Source organism: Cibotium barometz, chromosome 50, assembly GCF_041138505.1.
Source record: "Cibotium barometz isolate CiBa-2024 chromosome 50, ASM4113850v1, whole genome shotgun sequence".
NCBI lineage: Eukaryota > Viridiplantae > Streptophyta > Polypodiopsida > Cyatheales > Cibotiaceae > Cibotium > Cibotium barometz.
The window spans coordinates 4,811,326-4,831,135 of record NC_141095.1 but is presented as its reverse complement, the minus strand read 5'-3'; positions in this window follow the sequence as shown (position 1 = coordinate 4,831,135).

Below are 19,810 nucleotides of genomic sequence, written 5' to 3'. Positions count from 1 at the left end.
AAGTATCATACTTGACAGCATCAGGTCTGTCCTCAGTAAGAAGTCTCCACGTGGAAGCAAAAGTCTGATATGTCTCAGGTAAAGCATCAAGAACAGTCTGCACAAGAGAATGATCAGGAATAATCTCACTTGCAGAAATCAACTGTTCTTGGAGATCTTTAATCTCAGCAAGAAAAACATTCATGTCATCATCTTCCTGCATAATCTTCAATTCTAGCTCTTTACACAGGTAAGAGATTTTTGCCTCGTTACGACCTGCATACAAATCAGCTAGAATATCCCAAGCCTGTTTTGCTGTTTTAGCTGAACGAATATGTGGGGTGATGTTACGTTTGATAAAAAGTGCAATCAAGGCATGAGCTTGCGCATCTTTACCATCCCAACGAGCTTGTTCAGCAGTGGGTAAAACAGTAGCAACAGTAGAGCTGCTAGAACCTGCAACATCCTCAACAGATCCTACATCCACAGAACCTGGACGTACATCCATACCCTGCACAATGTTCCACACTCCTTTTGCAACCAAAACATGCTGCATCATGTATGCCCAAAGTGGGTAGTTGTTGTCTCCATCCAGTTTGTCTTCAGTAGACAACATGCGAAATACATCATTGTTGTTATCAGCCATGGCCACTCACTGAAAAGCTACCTGTAATGAAGCAAAGACTGAACAGAGACAACTCGTGCTATATAGCACGGTCCACAATAGAATACGTATGCCTGTTTTGCAAAAAACTGCACTGTCGAAATTTTTGCAGAAAATGATGAAAACACCTGTGCAGAACTTGAAATGCAAAAACGGAGCCCGAAACGACCTCAGATGCAATTTCTGAGAACGCACAGCCCTACGGGCGAATTTGCAGAGTATAGAGACCTGTAAGCGCTCGTGAAAGCTCACCTCAATCGGAGAACGTGAGTCGGAGGGTGCTCGCGGTGTAGCCCTGGAAGCCGATGCCTGCTCTGATACCAATTGTTGGAATTAGGGTTGCAGGAAAGCACACAAAGCTTGGAGAAGAAGAAGCAAGAATGCACACAACACAAAGTGTATTAGATTGTGTCAATGTACAAAAGATAAGTTAGCCCTAGAAGGATGGGCGTATATACAAGCCGGGGGAAAAAACCTCCTAAAGAGAGAAAAAGTGCCCCGGCGGTCCTAAGTGTGTTCACACACATCACTGCCTATATATATATGGCAACATTAGCTTCAACATAAATTTTAATGCAAAAGATGTTTTATAGTAGTATTGATAAAAGATACATCACCCACAAATTACACACTGAGCTTCAATAGCTTCTTAATATTTTGGCTACTACTCTCCTAGTGGGGCTTCCATTGTTACTAGCCAACTTATAAGCTTGGACAAGTAGATCCTTGACTTGCTTTGGGGTGACAAAAAGATCTTTGCTAGGACCATGATGTACTACTGCATTCCTACCTCCCCACACTTTAGAGATGATCAGAGCTTTGATTGAGTGGTAGGCTTTAAAGATTGTTGGGTTCATCCTACATTTGAAAACCAATTAGGGCTTGTCTCCAATTAATGTGCTCAATCACTCCACATTCTCTTAAAATGTTGCTTGCTCTTTTCTAGATGGGGTGCACTGCTCTACATTCCCACAATGCATGATACATTGATTCTTCTTTGCTTCTGCACATAGGGCACCAAGGGTTGCCATCTTCCCATCTTGCAGTGACTTCTCTTATTGGAAGCTTCAGGTGAAGCACTCTCCAAAGCATTAAATTCAGTCTCCCAGACCCCGAAGATTTCCACAACTTGGCTGACCTTTTCTTGCAATACTGTAATGTTAGATGAACACCCTGTTCATTCGAACCTCTTGCTAGCTTCTCAATCCACTTGACAGTTTTAACTACAGTTTCAATCTTCTTATCAAGCTTTATTTCCTTAACCTTCCACTCTCTTATTTCCTTAACCTTACATTTCTCCAAAAAAAGAGAGAAACCTAGCAGTAGACCAAGGGTCTTTGAGACCAAGAGTCTCTTATTTTCTTAACCCTACACACATGCATGGAAGAGGAACATGTACTAGAGCACACTCACTTACTCTCTCGGGAAAAAAAAAGAGCTCTCGTAGCACAAAGGAAGATTGTGTCATTTCATTTATAAGAATTTGCCTTTTATACAACTGGTCCTTATTCACACTTGGGCACCCAAAACTTATTAAGACCTTGGGTGGCCAGTGTCTCAAAATGTACAACTTTTATAGTGCCTTTACATGACACTTATTAATGTCCTCAATTGGAGGAGCATCCTTGTTAATCCAAAATGGGATTAATATCCCCTCTACCTAATGTAGGTTCTGTCCTCAGAACCTTTACCTAGGTCGAAAGATCTAGTCGCCGAACTCGTGTCTGTAGAAGTTTCGGTGTGATTGAAGCTTTTTAAGGGTTTTTCGGAATGTTGAGTGGGATGTCCAGAACTCGATGTTGACCATGTCTTCAAACGTGACGTGCATGTATTCCCGAAGACACCTTAGGCGATGATAGTAAAGCATCATGCCTCTTTCAGTTGGGCCTCTATTCATGTCAAAGCAAAAGTGCTCTACCTCAAATCCATCATGTCTGTCCTTGGGTTGATCGATGAGAACTATTATCAACTTCATGAATCTCACATCAGTAGTTACTATATCTGGATCCAGAATTTTGCGCCATGCTCATATCCAGGTGAGCAATTGGTGTCTTTGACTTGTTATATCCTAGAATGTGGATGGCGAGAAGTGTAGGAAGTTGTAGCAGACATGAGAATCCCGTTCCTTCGCTTCGTGGAATTAGAGTGGAGTCAAGCGCCTTTTGAGTGGCATGTATATGGGATCCACTCGTTGTGTTGGCAGGGAGCACTGGTACTGATAACTGTATTCTTGTACTGTAATTTATTCCTTACGCCATTTTGGCTCTATGCCAAAATCCGCCACAGGCGAGGGTTGGTATCATATCTTTGGATTGCCGTGTAGTCTCCCCTTGTATGCATTGGGTGTTGTTTGTGCCATCTGCGGAGACAATAGCTAATCATGAATGTTACAATTCTTATTCCTCCAGCAGATCAACCAAATGCGGATTGGCCAGCTTTGTGTGATGAGCCACATTATCCTATAATGTCCCTTCTCCTCCTATCGGTAAAATCTCTTCTAATTCTGGCATTGGGGCTTGGAGAGGGTATGGAACGTAAGGCTACCTCCGTGACTTCATGTTCGAGTATGCATCCAGGGCAGGATCCTTTTGGTAGGCTCAAATGGTGTAATTTGCATCAGCACTTTGAACATGAGCTTTGGCTTTAAGAATGGGTTGCCTGTGCGGATGAAGCCCTGGTATTCTACTGCTAACACTTCAAGAACATGTTCATCATTAAAAGCTTGAATCTCATCTTTAGGTTGATGGTGATGTACCTCATTGTTCGGCCTTGGTGGAGATAGTGTTAGTGTGCTAGTAACTCCTCAGGGGCGAGATTGTTAGTGGGAAAATCAACTGAGATAGAAGTGAAGTGAGGGAATATACAATCGGCCTCAGTTTTGTGTCAGTAGGAGCTACATGAGGAAAGGGATTTAAGAGCTTACTTGCGATGGAAGAGAACATTGGATAAGTACAAGAAGTGGAAGTTCCTTGTGTTTCTAATCCTCTCCGGAACTTGGGGACGATAGGGTGGGCTTATTAGTTTTCATAAATTCTTGGAGTTCACTTAGATCATCGATGGTTATATTTGGATATTTAATATGCTCTATCAAAATTATAAACCAAGCATTGACATAGCGTGGCTTGCTGCATTTGAAGTACCAAAGGAAGATCATGAGATTTTGAAGATTTTCTTTAACTTGACAGAGATACCTAATAGCTTTCTTATTTGTTTCATCCCTGATTTTCTCGTACTCTGCTCCATTGGAGTTATAGGAAACCCTCTTCAGCATGTCCTCCATTGGCATCTGCTCGATAGTATAGACATGTGTTGGTATGGGTGGGGGTAACTAACAGAGATTCCGTGATCAGTTCCTCTGTGATAAGTACCTACTGCGTGGACCCATCCTCCTTTGTGATTGTACCCCACTTGGTGTTCCTGTCATAAGTCTTCAGATACTCCACACAAAGTGTTGGATTGATGGTGCATGGAAGTATCTCTGCCATTCTACCAAGGCCCACTTTCTCCAGCTTGTTCTTGACATCTGTATCCTCTAAGATCTTCAAACACTCAGGGCTATGGTATTGAACATGATTTTCTCGTGTGAGCTATCTGATTGTCCTTATGGATCACTGTACCTTGGATTGTCTGTGCATATAGCCCAAGGTAGGTGAGCTTGGTGCTGCGTAGTGCTCTCTTTCTCTTTTTCGGCTGGTGACCTTGTGGTACTACTGACTTGAGTTACGGTCAGGTTCTCTGCAACCTCTGGTTTGAAAAAGTAGCAAAGGAGGCCATCTATAACATTGGAAAAGAACATCAGTCACTGGGACTGGTAGGAGCTATCTGATTGTCCTTATGGATCACTGTACCTTGGATTGTCTGTGTATATAGCCCAAGGTAGGTGAGCTTGGTGCTGCGTAGTGCTCTCTTTCGCTTTTTCGGCTGGTGACCTTGTGGTACTACTGACTTGAGTTACGGTCAGGTTCTCTGCAACCTCTGGTTTGAAAAAGTAGCAAAGGAGGCCATCTATAACATTGGAAAAGAAAATCAGTCTCACTGGGACTGGTAGGAGCTCCTGGTTCTTCCCTCCTTTTTTGAATGTGTGGGTTAGTGATTTGCAGGGATGTATGATGGGAAGAATGTTAGTGTGGTGAGCAATGAATCAAGAAGGGATGTGTGTGAATTAGTGTTTATACATGAAGTAACATGCCGTGAAATGGTAGAGTGTGAGGGAGTTGTGGGTGAAAGGTTAGTTTGTGAAGTGTTAGCACATGAAGGGCTTAAGCCATGAAAGGCGTAACCCGTGAGCAAGCGTTAATTCGTGAAAGTGCAGGTATTATTTCGTGTGAAAGTGCAGGTGTTATGTCGTGAAAAAGCAGGTTGTGTGTTAAATTATCGGTTGTGTTGATGAGTAGCCTAGATGTAGGCAATGCAATTTTATTGTATTATCATGAAAAAGCAAGTTGTGTTAAATTATTGGTGTTGATGGGTAGCCTAAATGTAGGCAATGTTATTGTATTTTTTTCCAACCCACATGATGTGCATTTGACTCCGTGAAATAACAGTCTACTATTTCACAGGTCATACCTGTATGCATTTACGATGATATGTGGATGGTAACCAAAGAAAAACAAGAATGATGAAAACAAGATGAAAGAATAAAAAACAAGAAACAACCCAAATGCAGGCAATATGTGCGTTAGTGTAGAGATGATTTAGTGAACAAGAATGAAACCATGGTGCACCACTGATTTAATGAAAATTAAATATCGAGAGTGTGAAGAGCTCCTACATGGGAATGGATGGTTGCAAAGAAATCATGAGAACGATGCACGTAATCCGAAATATGATGCCGATGAGGATAGCAAGATGCAGAGTTATTGTGGGCGATGAAAAAATGACAAAAATAGGAAAAAAGAGGTATTTGTGATTTAGCTGTTGACCCCCGACGGCCACCTTAATTGGGTATGCCACGTGCCAGCTCCTCGCGATTTGTGGAGGGTTTTTTACCGTTTCACGATGTGAACTGGCATGAGGTGGTTCACGCGACCATTTTGAAATGTTTCATAATGTGAAATAGTCTTGACCGTTTCACGGCATGAAGTAGCCCGGACCCGGTTCACAACGTGAAAGTGTCTATTCCCTTATACATGCAAATATTGATACCCTATGGTTTCCTATATGCTCAAACATTCCAAGGCAATATATTATGCATTATGAGGAATAGTAGTGTACACGTGAAATGAATGAACATGTTTCACGGCATGAAAAGCGTACCTCTTTACCTTGTACCTAGTTGTTGGAGCTACGTACCCCTGGTCATCCTCCTTTCTTTTGATTGGTGCCACGAGAACCAATGTTTTACTTTGGAGCCTATGGGTATGTGTTGTTGCAATGGCTTAAGTTCTTAGTGAGAACGTTTGATTTTTCCCTCCATCCAGTGGAGGAGTACATCCATCGAATCTTGGTGAACCTGTTTGGCTTCCAGTTCATGTGAGTGCACGTCTCTCTTACCTCGGTTCATGGATTTATTCAAGGGACTCCATAATGACACGGTGATGGTGGCCTTGCAGCCATTAAGTTGTATGGCATGTTCTTTCCATTGGATGTGACAATTACTAGCACAAATCCAGGATCGTCCAAGAATCATCTCTTCTTCCATGGACCCTGCAGGCATAACAAAATACTTTTCCAACCAAGTGATTATTTCTGATAGAAATATTAACATTTAAAAATCCCACGGCTTTCGTAGTTGTGTAGCCATCATAGAACCCAGTGAGTTGTAAGAAGATTCTTGGGCACCCACCATTGATTGTCATGATAAAGGTAAGAGGTTGGGGTGCTTGCAGTGTGGGTGGTCGAGGATTTAGAGTTGAGGGGAAATGTCGATGAGTGACGAGGCTTGATTGGCATGGTTGAAGGGTGTCAAGAGTGGCCTTTCGACTCGCTTTAGGGAGGCATGGGGTGTGGGAACAAGGGAGATTGCTGGTGATGAGGATGGGGCGTGAGACGGAAGGGCAGTTGAGAGTGAGGGTGTGTGGATGATCTCCTCTTGGGGACACAAGAGGACAATGGCCTTTTTGCTGTCGATTTCCATGGTGGTCGTTTCTTCTCGCCAATTGATTTGGAAAGTGAGTGGCATCAATCCAGTCTTTTTCAATGATTATTCGACCTTGGAGTGCACTTGCATCTATGACATGAAATCTTCACTCCAACTAGTTATTTCCAATAGAAATTTTAGGATCGAAATACCCACCACTCATTAAATGCATTTCGTGTGATATTTGAATGTAAGTTTTTTTGTTTTGTTAATGTGGGTTTTTCCCTATGCCTCCAATAATATGAGATTGGTGTGGACCATAGGATATATGTGGGCTTGCCATCGTTGTAGACCATTCTTGGTCGGGAGTCCAATCCATATTTTGGGTGGGTTTAGTTCTCGTGGTAGTGTGGGGGTAATGGAAGACTTAGAGAGTACCCTTTGTGGAAGTAGTTGGTGGGCGCAGAGGATCGGATTTGATGCATTCCTCATCCGAGAGGATCATCATTACCTTGCCTTGGGGAATCTTGAGGGTAGTTGTGTTGTCAGCTGAGTTGATTGTACTTGTAGTGTTCTGGACCTAGCTTCCACTAAGGATGATTGCTTCTTTTGTCTCACCTGTGGGGAACCACATAAAACTTACAAGCCAATGGGTTAGAGATAGTGTACAATTTGTGTAAAGGACCCAAGGCTTTGTATACGTTGTCACTAGGCAATTGAATTTTGGCATGGGCACTTTTAAGAGATGGTTTGCCTAGGGGGACCCATGTTTCCCATGGTAAAAGATTGTGGCTAGCTGTGGGAGACAACAAGGCACGCTTTCTTTGCATATTTCTACCAAAGGAAAAATCTATCTAGACCCTAAGGGTGGTTGTTTCAGGTTGTGGAGCTACACTTACACTCAGGGTGTTAAGCGAGGTAATGGCTTTGTAGGGTTCATGAAGGGTATGGCTGTTTGGGAGCACGAATTGTGTGCCGAGTTTGCGATTTAGGAGGGTGTCAAGTGTAGCAAATATTTTGACCCAATCATGGTTGACTTTGTTACTATTGACAGAAGCGACCGTGTATGGCACCCGCGCATCATCAAGGGCTTGATGTGCAAGCATCGTAAACAAAGAGATCGTTGCTCTTGGCAGCAATGGTGACCTTGTCTTTAGCAAAGGGAGCTTTGGCCATGGGATGTGAGTGTCTGGTATATAAATTGACTTTGAGTGTTTGAGACCCTTTGGGAGGTAGACATGATGCATGTCCCAATCATGGATTAGTTATGTTTCTCGCATGAAGGGTCTACCCAAGATGCTGTCATATGTGGCATTACAAAAGTCCGTGACTACAAATGTGAGGTTGAATGTCATGTCATAGACTTTTACCTTGAGGTCATGCGCTAGGCCAAGGTGTTTACCAGATTTTCCGTCTGCAAGCTTGATCACCAATGTGGTGGGAACAAGGTTGGCCCCAGGTTTCCCCCAGCATGTTCTTGTGAGGATGCTTCTGCTAGCACCTTCATCCAAGATGCCTTTGACCACATGTCCGTTATAGGAAATTGGTAAGGCTGTGTTGGTGTGATCACTTTCAAAGTAGTGGCCCAACGCATTTACGTGAATTGTCGGTGCACCTTTGGGGTTGTGGGTTGTGGTGATACAGTAGTTTAGGATGATTGGGCTCAGATTCATCTAAGGAATCTGAGTTAGCTCCCTCCTCCATAGAAGCCTGTAGTTTGCGTTCCATCCAACCATGATGAGGATCCTTCGCACTTGGGCCTTGATCATAAGGTGGACCAGCAATAGTATATGAAAGTTCAATGTGGTCCTTATTTGATGGGGCGGAGGTCAAGATTTGGGTGCCGTAGGAGGGTAAAATACCTCCAAATTTGGTGTGGGAACCTTGTGAGTCCCTGTCGGACTCTATGTCAGTGTTTGCATCGAGCTGTTCGATATGAGCGTGGGATTTGGGCTTGGCCATCTGTGGAATAGGCACTAGAGGATTAGGAGGCACATGTGGGGCAAGATCTTCATTTGTCAACATCATGTTGGCGAGCAGATCTTCCTTGGGTCAAAGGTCACAAAAATGGGCGGTGGTTCTAGTTGAGCCTGATGTTGCTCTACCAGTGCTTGGGGCTCCTGAAGACGCTGCTTGGCATTGGGATATGTGACCAGCCATTTTTGCCGTTTGGAGAGTTTTGGGGGTCTGCATGGGGGAGTGGCATTTCGGCACGATCGTCGCTCTTAGAGGAGAATAATGTGGTCTTTGTTGAGTAACCCGATCTTCTACGTGGCCAATGTGCTTAGAGCATTGTTTCTTTTGGGTTGTGGCCTTCTTTAGCTTGGCCTGCAACCTTGTGACGACATTTAATGGGATAGTGGATATCTTCCCATGTTGAAAGCTTAACACGTTGAGGGATGGCATGCCTTCGAATGTGGAGTGAGAAAGTGATTGCAAAGGAAAATCTTTGAAGTAATGGTTGATTCCACAACCATAACATTGTGGTTGCATTGGCAGACGTTTCTTTTGAGGGCATTCAACCACTCTATGGGGTCCTTGGCAGAGGAAAGACAGAAGAGGTGGTTTCCTTGCGGGTGCACCTATAGTGTGCACAATTGGATGGGAGGCATCGGCAAAGGGCTGAGGGATGGTGGAGCGCATGGGTTCCATAGGTTTAGTAATGGACCTGGTTTGAATCTCTCCATGAGCAATAGGGTTTTCTTGGAGAGACAACGGTTGGAATGGAAAGATTGGCACTGGAGAAGGTCGTGGCAGCACTTTGTGTGAGTAGTTAGTTTGGGGTGGTGCCACCAGTAAGGCTTGGGGCTCGGGAGGAGAGGAAGGTAATGTTACAAATGAGCTTTGGGTTGTCATTGGCGCGGTGCCCAATTGTATGGAATAGCTTTCTCGCATGTTGTCATCGAGAAGGATCGCCCATTTGTAAGCCTGATTAAAGATGAAGGGGTCCTTGACCAACATGTGGTCAATCTTGGAATGTGCAATCCCAAGAGGAAACGGTCCATTAAGTGCTTGTCACTCAAATTTTCCCTCTCTTCGCAATGCAAATCAAGGTACTTGATGTTTGCAATGTAGTCACGTAAGGTTTCCTCTAGTTTTTGTTCCAATTGGAACAATTGGATGATGGGGCTCCATTTGGGCCCGTAGGGTGCAAAGCCAAGAATGAAGGCCTCTCTCACTGCTTTGAAAGTGCCTTTGTGTGTCAAAGGTCCAAGAATTGGAACCTTTGCACTACCTTGCCTTCAAGGCTAAGTCCAAGGAGATGGACTTTGGTTGCATCGTCCAAAAATTTCAAATGCCTGACAGATTTGGTTAAAGACCTCTATGTGGAATACAGGGTCTCCAACTCTATGGAATTTTGACAGAAGTTTGAAATTTTTGCCCACAGGTTTTTTATGTGATGTTTGTGGGTGCAAGTGTTGTGACACTCCCCTTCCTAGAGCTTGTGCTAAGCTCGAAATGTCAAGTTGTGGTGCAAGGGGAGGTGGTGCAAAGACGGGGGGTGGGAGTAGATCCGTAGATAGAGAAGAAGGTACGTGAGTGTGCTCGGGGTATCCATCCACGTCGGGGTGCGTATGGGCCCCACTAGATGAGGGCTCTTCAAAAATCATTTCACATTCATGGCCAAACATGTGTGGCATGGCGACTACATGTGAATGTGCAATTGGGGCCGGGGTGCTATCGAATGGAATGGAGGTATTGGGGGCATGTAACCATGACCAAAAGGTGTACATGGTGTGCCGAGAAGCTTAGAAAAGCTTCACTAGTGTGCGCGTGGTCCTAAAGTAGGAGTTTTGGCTCTCTTTTGCCTCGCGCGTGAACGTACTCTTAAGGTAAAAATGGTCTTTTGAGGCGTTTTAAAAACGACCTTAGTGAGTCAGGAAGGTAGACCATAAGCACCACTAAAGATTTACAAATTTTGAATTTAGATATTTTTTTTCGAAATGGTACGGTCATACACTTAGGAAGGTATGACCATGGCAAAAAAATTTAAAATTTTGTTTGGGCGGTACAGCCGTACACTTAAGTTGGTACAGCCGTGGCATTTTTTTTAACTTTTTTTATTAGGGATGGTACGTCCGTATGCTTAGGTTGGTATGACCGCACACTTAGAAAGGTACGGTTGTACGGTTAGGTTGTACACTTAGGAAGGTACGACTGTGGCATTTTTTAAAATTTGTTTAATTTTTTAGGATGGTACGGTCGTACGCTTAGGTTGGTACAGTCGTACACTTAGGTTTGTACAGCCATACGCTTAGGAAGGTACGATCATGGTAATTTTAATTTTAATTTTTGGAACGGCGCGTCCGTACCCTTAGGTTGGTATGGCCATATGCTTTAGGAAGGTACGATCGTGGTAATTATTTTAAACATTTTTTGGGACGGTACATTCATACGCTTAGGTTGGTACGCTCGTATGCTTGGTTGGTACAGTCGTATGATTAGAGAGGTACGATTGTGGTAAAAAAAATTTCGGGTTTGTATGCCTGTACGCTTAGAAACGTACACCCATGGCCTTAGGTGTGAACGGCCGTAGCAAGTTGAAATTTGAATTTGAATTTTAAAATGTGAATTTGAATTTCAAATTTGGAGGGAAGTGAGTGGGAGATAACTAAGATCCCCTTATTAATGCAAGGTAGGTAGAAAAAGGCTAAAGTTAGATGTTACCTCTAAATTAGTGTATTTCAACTAATTTAGAGGCACTCTAACTTAACTAATTTAGAGGCACTCTAACTTAACTAATGACTAATCTTCTTAATGCCAATGTTGATAACCTTTTAACCCTCTTCTATGCTCTCTAATTACTCCTAAATGGTGGTGAGGATTTTAGGGATGGGGATTTGATAAGTGGATTAGCGGTGTTTAGACTACTCCAATGATGTGATTATCCCTAGGTCTCTAATTAACCCACTCAAAAGAGAAAAAATTAGGTAAATGAGACCTAATTTATGCTAATTCTTGCTAATTAAGGCCTAATAGGAGTGGACTAAACATGGATTTGGGTCAAGGCAAGTGTTTAGAATACTAATGCCACTCCAATTAGTCTAATTACAAGAAATTAGGCTCAATTTTTTTATTTTTTTCTCTTTAAGTTCACTTATCATACTAACCAATAGATTAGTGATAATTAAGAGACAATTTATGGTTTTTTTTAGGGGTTTTTTTGTTGGATTAGGGTTCTATCCAACAATGCTAACCTACCTATGCAAAGGAATTAAGCAAAAGAAACAAGATTAAGCTAAAAATTTAAAAAAATAGTCTAGGTTAAAGCAAAAGCCCTACTCTAAACACAAAGCTACGCGTGAATCACAACAAAAACATCAAAACAACCATACAAAACATTAAAATACATCAGAAAACAAAAAAAAAAACGGCATGCCAAAGAGCTAACCTCGCACTAGGGATTATGGAGACTCCATTGGATTCGAATCAAAGATGGCTTTGACAAGTAGCGGATTGGTGCACCTTGGCAGCGGTGCTGTGTGCTACCACGTGGCAATGGGTGTCATGTGGCACCGATGTCGATGTCCAGTCAAGAGTCGGCACTTACATGGTTCTGGACCACCTAGTTGGCTCCTAAAGAGTAGTGATTAATATAATTGTATCCAATGCGACAAGCCAACACTGGTGCATTGAGATTCCAGCCTGCCTAAGCTTAGGGAGTTAGTCATTACACACAAGTCAATTCCTAGGTCCTTCATGACTCTGGATAGGAGTTCACGTCTAGATAGGAATGCAATCAGCACAAAATGGACACAAAATAGATAGAACTATGCAGTGAGACAAGTCAGAGTCATGACACACAGGTCAATTCCTAGGTCCTTCATGACTCTGGATAGGAGTTCACGTCTAGATAGGAATGCAATCAGCACAAAATGGACACAAAATAGACAGAACTATGCAGTTAGCTTAGACTCTCAATAGTACAATACATTGGCAACAATCACTCAGCTCATCAACTCCCAAGCTCAACTATCCATTCAGTTGTCTATCTCTCTATTCTACTTTCCCAAGAATAATCCCCTTTGCTTCTAACATTCATACAGGTACTACCTGTTTGCAAGAAGCTGTTACAAAGTAAGAAAGCCTAACCCCTAGTTTGTTACAAAACGGGACAATTTTGGGCAGCGACCAAATGGGCTGGTTGGTCAACCAACAATCGAGTGCCACATCATCTAAAAAAATGCAACTGTATCTTCCACACCCCCATTGTCTCTAGGCTTATCCTCCTATTCAATGGGTACCTCATCTTCTTTAGAAGCCTCATATTCCTCATCCGCCCACCATAAGTGCATCCACTAATAGACTATCTAGTGCTGCATGGTGTCGACACTCTTAACAAAGCATCATAATGCCACTCTCAATCTATCATAAATGAATGATCCAATAATGGACATAAGCTTAATAAGAGTCATTGCCATGCTCTACTTCTAGAAGAAGCAAGTCTTGCACAATTACGCACGCACGGACAAGGAATACTATGAGATAACCACACAAAAGTGATAAAATTGGCATAAATGCGACAAATGGAACACATTCTACTGGACCTAGAGAGAAACACCCATGAAATGTAATCACTTCTACTTGATCAACTGTATGTCACAAAAAGGTTAAAAAAATTTCTGTCAAAAATTCCGTCGATGGAAAAAAATTAAGTTAAGGGAATCTAAATTCTCATCGAGACAAATGTTTTTTTTTTTGTCCACGGGAAAAAAATTCGTCAAAATTTTTATCGATGAATTTTTTTTCATCGATGAGAATTTCAAATTTTCGTCAATGAATTGAAATTTACGACGTCAGATTAAAATTTTCGTAGGAAAAATTGGATTCCAGAATCCAAGTGAATTATGGAATCCAAATTCTCATCGACGGAATTTTTTTTCCTATCGACGGCTTTTATTAGAACAAAATAAAGTAAGCTAATAAATTGTAGTACTTACTACCATCTAAAATTTGACCATTTGGATCGTTGGTTTTCTATCTGAATCTAGAGAAATTGTTTCTTTCAATAAGCCTCTTCTATGGCCATGGACTCCACATACCTCTTATTTTAATATTAAATATATGCTTTAATTTAATGATTGTGATAAAGTGCAATGATTGGGATGAAGTTAGTTAAATTCTTATAGAAGAAAAAGCACATTTTTGTAATTCTAAGTAAAGAATGTATTATAGATTACATCGACATGCGTGAATTATGAGTAGTTTTAAAGAATATTAGATCTGGTCATTGACCTTGATTTTTCCATTTTGTTATTTGACATGAAAAGTGAAAAAAATTTCAACTTTAAATTAGCAATATGTACATTTTTTAAAAGAAGTTTGAAACTATGCTTATTTTACGAAAGTTATAAAAAAAGTTCTCTTTAATGTCTCCAAAAGATTGTAAAATTGATCAATATGTAGACTACTGAAAAATCAAAATAGCCAAACGACTACTCACGACTACTCACGACTCGTGAACATTTTTTATGACTCACTGTTGCATGCTCCTTTAGTTCATTCACAGGGATGAGGTCCATTTGCAGAGCCGGTCCACAGTACAATTTCATTTCCTTTACCATTTGTTTTGGTTGCATGCTTCTTCCCCACTTCCTTTTAGGATGGTGAATCTCTTATTCCATGCCTCCACTTCCTGATGGAGTTGTTTGTTCTCCTTGTGTAGTTCCTCATTCATATTGGTGCCTCCTCTACTGCTGCCTGCTTCTTTTTCCACTCCACCAACAGTTCTTTTGCTGGTTCCGGGCCTGAGGTTGGAGCCGGATCTGGATGTATGGATCCTTCGTTAGGATTTCCATCTCCCTGACTGGTGGGGAGCTATCTGTTTGCAGGAAGGTGTGGGTGCTTGCATTACTGTTGTTAGCTTTTCCAAATAAGCTCCCCACACTTCCTTAAGATCTTCTACTGTGTGACTCTTTCACTGCTCCATCTTTTCTACATCCAACTCGTATACTTCTGAATACTCTTCCGCATCCAGCATTGCTAATCTTGCTTCTACCTTCACCAACTCTATTTTATCTTTTTCGGCCTTGTTCTAGATGTCCCTTATGATCTTGAGGTGCTCTTCGTGGTTCAGGGGTCGTGGATCAGGGGCGACTTGTCCTTCCATTCTTGGCTAACTTTCTATGGCCTGATTCAGTTCATCTTGCATTTATAGTTTTTTTTTTGTTCTTTTTGGCCGTGTTTTCCTTCATCTCCTCCACTTCCTTATTTAATCCTTTGTTGGCCTCCTGTAGCTCCTTAATTTTCCTTATATGTCATCTAGCCAGCCAGCTTATGCCCTTCTTTTGCACAACTCCTCCTGAAGAGGTTCCTATTGGCTCATCAGGTTCTACACAACGGCATCTTTCTCTTTGACGATGGATCGTAGCTTTGTCATTTCTTTAATCCCATCATTCATGCATCATTGTAGATAATTTAGGGCTATGTGCACCCATTCCATCTTAATTGTGTCCAGAAAACTTGCTTGGCTTGGTACCATTTATGTTGATATGGGTACTAAGAGTCCTGGTTGTGGCGGTTGCATCTCTAGTTGAGGGTTGTGGTGGAGGTGGCCTCTAGTTTACTGATCTAGCCTCTAGGACAACATAGACTTGCCTAGTTGCTTGGCCAGTTCCTCCTTCAATTTTGCTAGCCGCCACTGGCACTTCCATTCCTCTACTGGCACCCTCCTTAGAAGTTTTTCCCTTCTTCCTTCTGATCTTTGTATCCCTGAACTCAGACACCCTCTTCTTGCCTAGTTGCTTGGTTAGTTCCTCCTTCAATTTTGCTAGCCGCCACTGGCACTTCCATTCCTCTACTGGCACCCTCCTCAACATAGACTTGCCTAGTTGCTTGGCCAGTTCCTCCTTCAATTTTGCTAGCCGCCACTGGCACTTCCATTCCTCTACTGGCACCCTCCTTAGAAATTTTTCCCTTCTTCCTTCTGATCTTTTTATCCCTGAACTCAAACACCCTCTTCTTTCCATGTCCCAAGGTGGCTTGTTCTTGAGATTTTTGAGAGGGCTTTGCACTTTCAAGCTTCCCTAAGGGACTCTCCTTTGGGCCCTCCTCCTTTTCCTTCTTAGCTCTTGGTTGAGCCTTTCCTTTGAATAGTGCATCCAGATACGGCTCAATTTTTGTTTTTGTGTTAGGCCTGGTGAGCTTTTTGATCTGTTCCTTAAGATTGTGATAGAGTACCTTTTCCCAACCCACTCTTGTGCCCACTTCTGCAGCCTTCACCATTCCAAATATCTTTCTAGACATGCAATAAGGCTTGTGGGTGAGGTTTATCATCTCCACCACAAACCTTACCTGTTTTTGTCTGTCTTCATTAGTTGTTCCAGTTATTTTGTATTCTTTGGCTCTCCCCTCTATTGAGATATCAAGCTCAACTAATGCTGGTGGACATCGATGACCCGCCTTGGTGATAGCTTCTACACTTATGCCACTGGCATGGTTGGTGAGATTATGGTTGATATGCCGCCACCACAGTGGATGACAGGCTGTGTGACAACCACTTTGGAGTACTAGAGTTATGGCATAGCTATAGCGCCAGATCTCATCACACTATGGACCGCGACCATTGTATGTTATTGTAGGAGAGTAGTTTCCCTTTATGTATGTACTCTTAACTTTTAGTTATATGGTGTAGATAAGCGAAGTAGAAAGAAGAAAATTCAACCATCCATCTCTCTCTCTCTCTCTCTCTCTCTCTCTCTTGTGTCTTACTCTCTCTTGTGTCTTACTCTCTCCTGTGTGTGCGTGTTTGCTTGCAAGAAACTCAAGCTCTCTCTCTCTCTCTCTCTCCCCCGCATTCTCTTTATGGTATCAGAGCTCTAATTCGTGTGCGAGCTAAGGAGGCAAACAAGAGGCAAGAATAAGCAAGCAAGGAAGTGGTACATCGGTAAGAGTATTGTCATCTCTTTCCCTTCTTGGTTTAGGTACAACACCCCTCGGTAGCTCCGGGAGCTACACATCTCCGATTGAGTAGCTATCTTCACACGTTTGGAGATGCTTGTGTGGTACGTAGTACTTTGCATTGTAATTTTTACAGCCAAATTCGAGTTTCATGTGCATTTCGATCTCCGTTCTATCACTGCAAGGTATTTTTGACAGCTTCGAGAAGTTCTAGTTTAGAACTATCTCTGGTCGAAATTTGGTTATTGTAGTGCAACATTGCATTTTGGGAGTGCAGACAATTTTTGCACATGTATTGTTGACATTGGGTGTATATACATGTACTCTGGCCAGATTTGGTGACATATAGGTCATTTTGAAGTACTGCCGCGCCTGTATAGCAGTACTTCAACAGTTTATAGAAGAGACTGTTGTGTTACAGGTTGCATACATAAATTGTATGTTTGCAAGTTTTCAATTATTTACAGGTCGTGCTAAAGTACTACCACTGCAACAGTCTATAGAACTGATTGTTGTGTTGTTACAGGTTGCATACAAAAATTGTATGTTTGCAGGTTTCTGATTATTTGCAGGCAAACATGTTTGATGGACTCAATCAGATTGTAAGTGAGAAGCTGGACAAGAACAACTTCCATGTGATTAGAAGTTTAGAATGACCAATTTCCTAATGGGTAAAAGATTTTGGGACTATGTCGAAGGAGACTATGAGGAGCCTCGAGAGTTGTCTAAAGAGAATGCCACTCCAAAGGCATTCAAGGATTGGAAAATCCATTATAGTTGGATCCTCTTCCTTGCAATATGGTATTGTCATCTTTCTGTTTATTGATCATCATGAGATGACTCTATCGCTAGTAGCAAAGCACAGTGGTGCTTGGGCAACAATAGTCCATTTATGTCCCAAGATCAAATATGCTTCCAACACATACTCAACCACAGAAAACTTGAAATTAAGGGGGTTAGTTTCAATATACATTGTATGTTCAAAGTACCCTAAACATGGCATGCTTAAGTCTTGTGTAAAGGGAATTCTGTCAAGAAGATGAGCTGTGAGTATTGGTTGACCTAACAAATCTCATAACTCAAGGGTCATGAGATTGTGTTTTCGTGTAGAATAAAGCTATGCTTGAGCTATAGTGATTCTATTTGAAATTTGCAATCCAACCAGAATCATAGGGATCTTTTCAGTAAGATATGTTGGAAGTTCCAGCTCCTCTAATGTCTCTTCCTCGTGTAATAGCAATTGTACAATGCATGCAAGAGTGTTCAAGGTGATTGTTTGCATGGATGCATCCATTGAATACAACGATTCACTTATCCAAGTTCCACCAAGGATGACATCATACTCAAGGGAATCTAGGGTAACATGGAATGTGAATTCCACATCTCCACCGATTGTTTGAGTATCATAGCTAAAGTAACCTGGAACTTCAATGTTTTGTCCATTGGCTCCTCTTGCAAGACCCTTGTCTGTAGGGATAAGTTTAGATTGTCCCAATGATACCCAAGTGTCTATTGCCATGATATTATGACTAGCTCGAGGGCTAATCAACGAGCATTTGTGTTTAACATCATTGCATGTAGGGAAATCTAACCATACCATGATAGAATCTTCCAAAGGAACCATGGATGTTTTAGTTTTTGTTTCAGCTTTAGATCCTATTTCTGTTTCATATTCCCATTCACTTTCATCCTCTTTTTGGCTCTCAACTTTTTCAAGAGTACCCACCAATGTGTACACTGGCACACTTAGTCTTTTGGCAATTCTAAATGAAGTATGTTTTGAAAATTACGAATCCTTACAATTCTGTTCTATGGAGCTTTTTATATCTTGGTATAACTTATGTTGAGCCCTTAAAGGTGCAAGTGAGACTCCAAATGAGGTTTTGAGAGACTGCTTTAATTTTGTAAGGGAATTATCGAATTCCTCACGTGCTTTTTCAACCGTATAATTCGTGCAATTTGTCTTAAATGACTCTTCTGTAGAGAGTATGTCTTCCTCTTGAAAGGGAAAGAAGCAGTACTTCTCTGGGCTTTGCATTATGTTTGCTTTTTTAGGATTGGCATTATGAGGCTCAATCACAACCGGTGAGACATTCAACCAAGCTAAGCATGCTCTCCTGAGCTTGCTTTTTTTGTTCCACATATGTCATATAAACATTATTATCAATTTGGGGTGGCTGGGCAGGTTCTAGTTTCTTGATTGGTCTATTAAGTTCTCTGAGTGACAAATAAGAACTTGTTTCATCCTCACTTAGTGACATACTAGAACTTGTTTCATTTTCTAACTTTCTTTGGATTGCCAGGTTTTCATTATGTTTTCCCATACGACGAGATCGAATTTTCTTTTGGGCTTTTGTACCATGTGTCGCACATATCAGTTTTGAGGTTTGTGGGGTGTTCTTTGAGGTGGATGCTTCTGCATCATGTATAGCTTTTGGCTCTTTTGGGTTTATGACCTCCACAGGCTCCCATTAAGGATGTTTGGTTTTGAAGGATCTCATCCTCTCTTAGCATTGTCGATTAAAAGCTTTTAAGCAAGGCTACATAGAATTTGGGGAATGACAATTCCGAGATCGATCTTTCTTTTGCCATTGCTTCACTTGGTTTAGATGAGGAACACCTCGTAGCATGATCATCTTCCAGCATGTTGTCATCTAAACGTATTGCTTTGTTACAACACTGATCGAATGTTTCTAGATTGGATACAATGATCAAGTTGTGTAAGCTGATATCCTCTAAGCCCACATGAAACATCTCTTTAATTGAAAATTGTTTAATTTTTCCATGACACATCATGAGTCCAAGAGTTTTATCCGTAGGATAAATTCTCTGATGGATTCATTTGGTTTACGCTTAATTGAATAGAGTTCTTTTGTTGCACTCCATCGATCACCTTGTCAGAAAAGCCGTGGGGATAAAGGCTATTTTCAAGATTCTAAAGTTGATCTTGATTGCCGACATCAACATGATGAACCATCGACTAGCCTCTCTCTAAGCATAGGTTCAACGCATGTACCTTGGTGGGGCAGATGGGATTTCCAAAGGCTTCACGAATTGAGCAGAATCTATTATTCCATCGTATTTGTCCATGATTTGGAAAATTTGTACGGCCGTATTTCTGTATGAGTCATTAAGGCCGTATGTGAGTGCTCTTGTTTTGGGAGAGACTCACTCAGTGTTAAGGCTGCTCCCCTTCCTAGACTAGTTAATATGTCCAAGGTGTAGGCATCCAGGAAAGGGTTGGTACC